The sequence below is a fragment of the Mustela lutreola genome, chromosome 3, assembly GCF_030435805.1.
Source record: "Mustela lutreola isolate mMusLut2 chromosome 3, mMusLut2.pri, whole genome shotgun sequence".
In the NCBI taxonomy this organism is placed as follows: Eukaryota; Metazoa; Chordata; class Mammalia; order Carnivora; family Mustelidae; genus Mustela; species Mustela lutreola.
Genome location: NC_081292.1, coordinates 208,889,080 through 208,899,412, shown reverse-complemented (window position 1 = coordinate 208,899,412; position 10,333 = coordinate 208,889,080). Strand labels below are relative to the sequence as shown.

General features: G+C 42.7%; 1 long non-coding RNA gene across 2 annotated transcripts; it reads left to right on the top strand.

Annotated features, from left to right (window-relative positions):
• Positions 1–1,671: 1,671 nt before the first annotated feature.
• LOC131827675 (uncharacterized) lies at positions 1,672–9,637 on the top strand. Of its 2 annotated transcripts, none has more exons than XR_009352119.1 (4): positions 1,672–2,345; positions 3,229–3,317; positions 5,437–5,632; positions 8,653–9,637. It is a non-coding gene; the product is annotated as an uncharacterized LOC131827675 (long non-coding RNA). The 2 variants fall into 2 exon arrangements; XR_009352120.1 differs by lacking the exon at positions 8,653–9,637 and adding an exon at positions 8,116–8,642.
• Positions 9,638–10,333: the final 696 nt, after the last annotated feature.

Sequence of the window (10,333 nt, the reverse complement as noted above, 5' to 3'; positions counted from 1 at the left end):
AGAGATCACAAGTAGGCAGAGCAGCAGGCAGAGAGAGAAGGGGAAGCAGGTTCCTTGCTGAGCAGGGAGCCCAATGCGGGACTCAATCCCAGGACCCTGAGATCATAACCTGAGCCGAAAGCAGAGGCTTTAACACACTGAGCCACCCAGGTGCCCCAAGGATGACCTACTTTTATGTACCCAAAGAAGTTGTTATTAATTAACTGATTGATTCATTTATTCAACAAATATTTATTGACTATCTTTGCACATCAGGTATTATCCTAGGTTTCTATGATCCAGGGATCAACAGAACAGACTTGGACACTGGTCTCATAGAATTTACATTTTAGAGGGGAAGAGTTTTTCAAAGAAAAATGAAAAAAGAGCAAACGAATAAGGCTACAGTTATTGTGTTTAGGGCCCAAATGGGAAGGTCTGGAGAAGTGGAAAAGTGAGAGCTGATTATACGGGGCCTTTACAAGCCACGCTAGGATTTTCTGTTTTATCCTAAGAGAAATGGAGAACACTTTAAAGAGAAAGGGAGGAATATAACATGATTAAAACTTCATCTCTAAAAGAATACTCTGCTGATCTATAAATAGAAAGGACTGAAGGAAATGAGCAAAACAGGAGGATGGCAGGAGCAGGTGCGTGGGGAGTTGGGAGGCTATCGCTGGAGTTCAGCCAAGAGATAGTGGCAGTTGAGCCAGGACAAGGGCAGATTCAAGATTCATCTACGAGGGGGCATGGACAGAGGCCTACCAAAAAACAAGAGTCAAGGATAATGCCAGCATTCCTGCCACGGACACTTGGGAAGGTGGGGGATGGGAGACTGAAAAGACTAGATGAAGAGTAGGTTGAGGAGTAAGAAAATGAGTTTGGATTCGGAAATGTTTAAATCAAGATGCATGAGAGGCAACCGAGAGGGAACGGCAGATAAACAGGTGGATGACTTCCTAGCTCAGGAGGGAGATCTGAGTTGCAGAAACCTATCTTGGAGTTGCTGGTGTATACATAGTGTTTTTTATAGGTTGTGGGATGGATGAGACATCACAGGAAAAGAATGCAGGGTGAGAAAGAAACAAGAGTCCGAGACTGATTTTTGAACTCCCAGCTAAGTGGAGGAGGTGGCACCAGCAAAGGGACAGGAGAGGACGGGCCGGGTAGAGTAGAAAGAACACCAGAGTGTGTATTACGCGACGCCGCATCATAAAATGGAAGGAAAGAGAATTTCAAGTAGGGAGAGTGATCACTTAGGAAATACAAGTAAGGGGTGGCCTGGAGGCATACGTCGGATTTTGGAATATGGCCACTGTTGAGATAGAAGCCAGGACAGCTAGGGTGGCGTGGTGGATTGAAGAGAACTTAGCTGTGAAAGGCGAGTGAGGCATGAGGAAAATGTGCGTAGATGACTCTTCCCAGAAGCTTGAATTTTGAGGTTCTCTTCTTGATCGGATAGCCCATGTTTCTCTATTTGTGACATGGTGATGGGAATATAATCATACTCAGAAAATATCTTGAAAAATACAAGGTAAAACCCCATGTTTGGCATCATTCTATTCAGTTTGGTTCAAACAATACGTACTGAGCACGTGACAGAACGGGACACAAAGATAAGGAGAACGAGGCGCATTCTTGCCGGCAGCTGTGAGTTAACAGAGAGGCTGGAGTGAAACACATACACTTGAGGAAATGCCGTAAGTTGGAAGATGAAACTATGCACGATGTGCTCTGGGAGCAAGGCAGAGGGCCATCTGCGCCAACTGGGAAATCTGAAACACTTTCCGGAAGAGAAGACACGTTAACTAAACTGTGAGGGACAAAAAGGAACTAGCCAGGGAGGTAAAAGGAAGAGACACCACAGAAGGAACTCGTGAACGTAAACAAAGGCCCAAACTGCTGAAACACAATTAAAACTCTGTGTACACCTGCCCATGGTTTGCTTGGAGAAGCTGCAAACACTTCAGTTACAGGATACAAAATCGGAGCAGAAGAATTAAGTCTGGAGAGGAAGACCAGTCTTGTTCATGAAGAATTTGGGGACTGTGTTGAAATTCTACTGTAGGGGCGCCTGGGTGGCTCAGTGGGTTAAGCCTCTGCCTTTGGCTCCGGTCTTGGTCTCAGGGTCCTGAGATTGAGCCCCACATCCGGCTCTCTGCTCGGCGAGGAGCCTGCTTTCCTGATTCGACTATAAACTCTAGCAATTGTTTGGGTTCAAATCTAAGAGACCGCTAATGACAGACTTGTCAACAGCCCAGAGACCAAAGGTCAGAGTCTTAATTGGACTTGGTGGAGTCTGTAGCTGACAAGCAAAGGACAGGGGATAGGTGTGGTGTCTGTCACAGGAAGAAATACAACTGAAGGTAAGAAAATGAAAACAGGTTGAGTAGGGAAAGCAGCTGTTAACTGCGTGTCATCATCTCAGACACAAAAACTGCTTTGACTGTGTAGCCATAACATGCTTTCTCTGTAATTATTAACAGCTGCGGCCTGAAAATTATTTTGACTTCATTCCGATGTGAATAGTAAGACAGGAAGAGTAAGCCCTTCTCTTTCGCTGCACAGACGTAAGGAAGAAAGCATAAAGACTTGCATGAAGCGGCCGTGGAGCGAGTTCTGTAATCTCCACATGACTCGGTCCGCTCCAGCTGTCTGATAAGGAAAGCAGGGTCCTGGCAGAACAAGCTAGAAGCCGAGTGCACATGAGGATTTTGAACCATGCTTCACTGCCTCTTCTGTCCTTCCCTGTAATTTGCTAATGTATCATCTCGGGCATTTGGTAACTCGCATACTTCCTGTTGAAACAGCAAGGCAAAAACAAAGGCAGACTAAGCTCTCCACATCCTGTTAACCTCGAGCCTTCCAGATGTTTGCAAACGCACACCACAGACCATCTCTCTTCACCTTTCACGTTCTACAGTCTGCTAAAGCCTCATATCACAGGCCAGGTGAGGATAAAAATGAATCTTTCCATAATTCTCTCCCTCTTTTGTTGAAGAAATCTGATGAGAAGAAATTAGAAAATCCAGATGAGTTTAATTCACTTTGCAACCATTCTTTGAATACCTGCAACGGGTCAGATGCTCTGTCGGGTACCTGAGACACAAAGACAGTGAGAAACAGATCCCGCCCTCAGATGCTCTCAGTCTAGGGGGGAATCGACATGAAAACTAGTCATTGCACTGCACTGTAACAATTGCTCTGAGGGCAGTAAGCATGGATTAAAAGGGCTCATTCTACCAACAGGCACATCAAGAAAACATTCATGAATGAGAGCGATTTTTAGTTGAGTCGAGATGGAGGAACAGGACTTCGCCACAGAGCATAGCATAATGGTAAATGTATCAACATGGCAAGCCCAGGGAGGTATGAAGGGGGCTGGCAAATCCGGGTATCTGCTAATGGTTTGTTACTGGTGGATGAGAGTGTATGGAAGGGAGTAGGACTGGGAGCTGGGGTCAGAGGGCACTAAATTATGAAGGATTTTATATGCTGGAAGAGCTTTTAACTTTATCTGGAAGATAATAAGATACTTTTCGAAAGGTATTAGTCCAGGAAGTGAACAACTAGGTTTAAACTTTAGAAAGGTCATTGTCAGCAACGTGGAGACAAGCTTACATGGGGTGGCAAGTCGAGGCAGGATTTCTAGTGAGAAAGTTACTATATTGGTTCATGTGAGCAATGGTGGAAACCTGACCTGAAGAAATGTCAGTAGGAATGGAGTAGAGGAAGTGTATTTGAGATGTTTGAGATTAGCCAACTAATTAAATGTGTAGAGTGACGGTAAGGTAGAAGTAATGGCAGATGAATGCCAGATGTGGGGCTTTAGTTCCTGGGTAGGTGGTGGTAAAATTAGCTGAAGTAGAAACTTGGAAAGATGTTAGGAGGAAGATGGTTTTAAACTTCTTTTTAAATTTTTATTACGTATGTATGTATGTGATTGCGGTAAGAGCACTGAAAGTGATATCCGTCTCTGAACAAAATCGTAAGTGTGTGATACGGTATTGTTGATCATGGGTGCAACGTTGTACAGCAGATCTCTGGAGCTTACTCTTCTTGCTTAACTGGAATTTTATGCCTAGTGGTTAGAACTCCCGTGTCCCCTCTTGCCAGCCCCTGGCAACCACCATTTCAATGTGGGATTCTACAAATTTAACTATTTTAGATCTCTCATGTAAGCAGAATCATCTATAAGCCAAAGATGCACACATTCATATCTATACCCCAGACCTAGTATAAAACCTCAGCCCAGTTTTCCCGGGACTTTCTGGGCTTTAGAACCAGAGTGTTGTGCTCCATGAACCTCCTCAGTCCCACGTCACCCTACCCAGACTTCTCTCCCAAGCTCTAGATTCATAGGTGCAGCTACCTACTTACTCTCTAAGTCCACCAGAATACGTAAGAGGCATCTTAAAGTCAATATGTCTAGATGGACTCACGACCTTTCTCAAAGCTGCTTCTCTCATAGATTTGTGCATCTCCGCAAATCATGACTCCATCCTTCTAGTTACCTCTGCTATAAACCTTAATATAATTCATGATTTTTTCTTTCTTATGTAACACATATTCAATCTGTCAACAAATTCTGTTGGCTTTCTTTCAAAAATATCCAGAATTTGACCATTTCCGCTACTTTTACTGTTAGCATCGTGACCAATCCACCACCTGACCTTGTGTGAATCAGTGGAGAAAAGTTCCCAACTGATACCCCTGCTTCCACCCTTCCTCAGCCTTATCCCCCCGTGAAGTTTACTCCCCACACAGTAGCCAATGTAATCCTTTAAGAACATATGTCCGATCACATCCTTGGCTTACATTAGGTAACTACTTCCCACGTACTCAGACTGAAAGCCAAGTTCTTACATTGACCTGTGAGGTCCTGCCTCAGCCGAGTCCTCTCTCTGTCATCATCTCCCCTATTAATCTGCTCCTAACATACTGGTCTTCCTGTCGCTCTCTGCACGTGGGGAGTGTCCTTCCATCATAGGGCTCTTGCCCTTCCTCTTCCCTCTACCTGGAGCAGTCTTCCTTCAGATATGTGCAAGGTTCATCCTCTCATCTAGTTTAAATGTTACCTTCTCAGTTTTCCCCTGATTATTTAAGATAGCACACACTTCTGTGCCCACATAGGTACTTCCTATTTTCTTTGTCTGCTGTATTTTTCTCTGTGGCACTTTCACCAAAGGACATACTTTATATTTCAGTGTTGGTTTGATTACTATATACCTCCTCCATCACCAAATGAAGATCCTTAGCTGTTTTAGTCATCACTCTATCCCCAGCACTTAGCACAGAATTCTGCCACATTGCAGTCAGTAAATATGTCATGCAAACCAATGAATGAATTATAAACAGAGATAAGAGCTCCAAAGGACAGGAACAGAGCATGCAGCTATAAGAATATGTAGCAAGAGAATCTCAACCTAAAGAGTTGTGGGAATGCCGCCTGAACAGAGAGACCTGAAGCACGACTAGGCATTGGCCAAATGAGGAAGAGGAAAGAATATGTCCGACAGAAGGAAGGACCTGTGGAAAGACGTGGCAGAAGGGTCACAGAAGATCCAGGCTACTGTGATCAAGGGACTGAAAGAAAACCCATAGCGCTGGAGTACAGAGAGCAGAGGAAGACCGAGGAGACGAGGTCGAGAAGGTAAACGGGATGGTTTCTATCTGTAGTGGAGAGAAATGCAAAGGCGTTAGAGGAACTTAATCTTGTACATGTACATATGACTCAATCTAATTTGTGTGATGAAACTCTCACTCGTGCATGTTAAGTGGGTCGAAGAGGGCTAGAGTAGAAACATTGAGACCAGATGGACCACAGGTCAGAAATGATGGTCCCATGGAAAATAAGGCAGTGGTAGAGAAGAAAGAGTGACAAATTCTGAGATTCTAGGAGTTAAAATGGACGGGGTGTGGGGAGAAATTAAAGATGGGGAAGAGAGGATGAGGGAGAAAGATATATCAACAATGGTGCCTAAATTTACTAGCAGAACAGATGGTGGTCATATTCACTGATTTCAGTATATTGGAAGAGGACCTGGCTTGGCGGGGATGGCTTGAGAGTTCAGTCTTGGACATGGTAAGTTTCAGAAGTCTTTTGGACATATAACACCAAGAGGAGCAATCAACAGAGCTATCGGACACACAGGACTAGAGCCATGTAGAGGGCTGGGCTGGAGACAGGTATTTGGGAACTATCATTGTGAGGATGGTAATGTAGGCTTGAGATGAATAAGATGGCCAAATTTTGCATGAGTTTTTACTAAGCTTCATCTTTCCTCCCCTGTGCTCAAATAGGTAACTTTTCAGACAAAAGCATGATCGTGATTTCAGCCTTATTTAATTTCCTCTTGTCAGAAAATCAGATCCTTGCTGTAACCTGTTATATATTTTTTAAGATTCTCATTCTCACTTTCCCTCTCTTCTTTCCAGTTTTGTATATTCTGCAAAATAATAATAATAATAATAATCAGAGGAAAAGCAACAGCATGGCAAGAACATCTCTAATCCATTAATAACAACATGGAACCAAATAAGATAGAGAATGTATCCCACTTCCCTCCAGTGGCATCGGTAGAAGCAAATCCATTTCAGACTGGTCACAGTGTCCAACCCTACTATTCAACTGCCTATCTTGCCCCCAAGGATAGCATGACAGAACATGTAAAATTATTTATGTCAGGCAGCTTCAGAAGCATGACAAGCATACTCCTACACCTACTGTTCAAGTCTTAGTTGTATCAGTTCCTTGGTTTATGCCAAGTCTGAACATATAGTTTAACCTCAATAGGTTACAGTCTCCATTTGTAGAATATTGATCACAACGTCTGCCCCACAGATCTGGAAAGAGGATTAAGTGAGATGATTCATGAAAAGCATCTGACACCTTATATGTACACAAAACAGGAGCCAGTTTATTTTACATTATTATTATTATTATTACTATTTCCCCCAAATGTATGTGCATCTGACTTGGTCCTGGAGTATATTTCTTTTTGATAACAGTAGACTCAAGAGAGGACCATTGTGTCATTTCAGCAGATAATAGCAATACAAGAGATCATGTGTGCAAAGTTGGTCATAAAGTGGACCAAAAGACTTGTTCAGGGACAAAGTACCATTGAAAAGAATTTTTAAATACAACATAGGGAATAGGAAGGATATTATTGGGTGAGGGTGAAAATAAAACGTTACAAGGGGTTTTTTTGCCTAAATTTTAGGAAACTAATAGATATGTACTTTTATTATCAATAGGTACCTAGAAAAACTGGGCACTTACAGAAATTTAAATCATAGACAATATTGACTTATAATATAACCTACAATGGAATTATACCAAAATCTGGCCTCGTTCTAAGAAGGTGCACACTGGAGAAACCAAAGGTTAGGAACGAAAGAGCATAGCTACTGGAGCCCGGCAGACCTGGGTTGGATATCTAGCTCTCCACCTACCCCCTGAATTGCCATTAGCAAACTTCTTTGTTTGTCTAATCTTCAATTCCCTCAACTATCAGATGTAAAAATTAATGTCAATACCATCAGGCTGTTGAGTATGTTAAGTGATTTATCATATGCAAAGAGCTTTATACAAAATAAGTACTAAGTAAATGTTACCCCCACTTTTCTAAATGCTGTTGGTTAAGTACAGGTAAACGAGGGGAAGGGAAAGCATTATCTTGTTCGAACGGACGGACGGCTCCCAGGCTAGCCTTCATTTCCAGCACTTACCTTCGCAGACTTATTCTTGGAACCCCACCATTTATTACAGGCAAGAGAACGCAATGAAATGGCATCTATTTGTAAACACTTACTAGAAGATAGAGAAAGGAAATCTATTTCTAATGACTTTGTGCTTAATCCCATGACAGTTGGTAGATGAAAAAGGAGTCTCATTCTTTGCTTACAACTGTTCTTAGAGGTCACCTAATTCAAAACATACAAGCTAACCCATATAATACGTGCGCATGGCAGCCAGGCGAGCAGGACATGATGAACACAAAGATAACCGTCTGGTCCTTCTCTTCTCTCCCTCCGTGCCACACCCCACAGGCAAACTCTTTCAGCTGTTTCTGTTTTCAGTTTTGGTGACGGCCTCCCTAATTCTAGATATCATGATTTTATCTGTTTCAGGGTGTCCGCTTTAGACAGTATCTAATGAATCCCGTATACAAGAGCTTGAAAGTCAGGTCACTTACTCAGCTCTGCTCATCGCCATGTACGTTATTATTCATAGTTTTTCTGTTACTTATCTTTCTATATTACAACAACATACTTAAACTTCTATTTCTTATTCCCACATTCCAAATTATTATTATATAAGTAATTATGATTAATGTAATAGGACATCCCAAAAGCAGTTGCAGTGTCTCTAGCAGCCTCACTTACTAAGGGAGTCCTGTAAGCTCCATGAAGATGGAGAGATTTGTCTGGTGCCATCAGACGTCAGATGTTGTCTGTGTGACCAGAACAGGCCTGCACCCAGCTGTTCTCAGCACGCATTTGTCGAGTGAATGAATGAGTGACCAGACAGATGTTGTCAGCGTATTATCACTCTTGTCTTTCCTTCCATATGTCCTTCTCCTCCACCTAGAGCTGCAGCTTTGCTGTGTCACACTATGAGCTTATTGTCCTGCAGGCACAGCAACGCTTCCTGTACTTTGCCCACAGGTGACGGAGGGTCAGTCATCTTTGCTTCCCCCAAACGTTGGTCAGTTTATTTGGAGACAAGCTCTACGTGCCATCCGTCTGCCCATGTGTTGGTTCGGGGAAGACGACCCGATGTGCCTGTGCTGGCAGCGGCTTCACTGCGGACCTCGGGCGAATCCCCTAGTTTCAACTCCGGTTCCCATTTGCTTGCTATTGACTCGGAGGCCAGAGACTTTCTGGGATTCGTTGTCGAGCATCGGCTCTACATCTCCGTAGCTCCATCGTCTGTAAAACCTCAGCTCTCAGCCTGTCTCATTCACCACGCCATTCTCAGTCAGTTTCAACTCCCAAAAAAGTGTTAAAACCATTTGTTTGTTGGTTCATTCCTACCCTCATTTTCGTTAGGGTTATTGATTTCTTTCTTTCTTTTTTTTTTTTTTTTTTAAAGATTTTATTTATTTATTTGACAGGCAGAGATCACAAGTAGGCAGAGAGGCAGACAGAGAGAGAGGTGGAAGCAGACTCCCCGCAGAGCAGAGAGCCCGATGTGGGGCTCGATCCCAGGACCCTGGGATCATGACCTGAGCTGAAGGCAGAGGCTTTAACCCACTGAGCCACCCAGGCGCCCCTATTGATTTCTTTCTTTTCATGCTTCTCTACTTCAAGCTCAGGAGATGTTAAAATGAAAATCATACCTCATTTGCCCCCTAGGACAAGTGCTAAAAGTAATTATTTTTAATATCTTATTTAGCTTGTGCATATGTAAAGGAATTAAGAGACACACATGATCTGTTCTAGACAACTTGTTTCTGCTTTTTCTCTTCTGAGTTTGACTTCCCACAGGAACCCAAATATAGTCATTACATGATTGTTGATTTTCTTAACTTTCATTTTTAATTTAATTCTGAGATTTATGATAACTCTGTGGTGCATCTTTTAAGCCACATTAAAATCTTTTTTTTTTTTTTTTACAAAATGTGGCTCAAAATGAGAAACTGTATTTGAAAAACAATACCATCTCCTCCCACACACCCACACACTGTGAATGAGCAAAATCCTACCGCACAGACAAGAGAACTTAGGAAGGGCCGAGGAGGGGTGAATGAGGAGCTGCGGCCTGACTTCCTGGTTGTGCGACTGTGGCTACAGAGCCAATGTATGATATCAGCCGGATTTTTCCAAAATCCATGAGCCTAGAGAATTCTAGAAAAAAATGTCCGAAGACCACCTACATTTGTCACATCTTCACCTAAAGAGAAAGAATTCTCTTACCAAATTCGTTCTCTCAGGTGAACACTTTGGAAGGAAGGAGTCTCACATTTATGGATTATACAGTGTTCTATATCTATACAATTATATGGATGATCTTACTTACATGTTACATACATGTTTTCTTCCACCATTACATTTTTTTTTCATAGTCACAACAAACCTAAGAAGTAGGTACTATATTAGACTCTTGTGATTGACTTAAAGATTTAACACAACAGGGTTTGGCTATTTGCCAGTAACCCCAAAAGTAAAGGACCTGTCACTTGAAACTGGTGCCCACGTGGAGGCTGGAGTAGGGGAGTGAGTGTTTCACCAGTGAATGAGATGGGATTTGGTGAGCATCTCTATTTCAACTAGATTTTCTCACCTTTCTCTCCAGTCTTTTGTAGCTCCAATAGTATTCTTGCATTTAAGGATTCCACATCTCAGG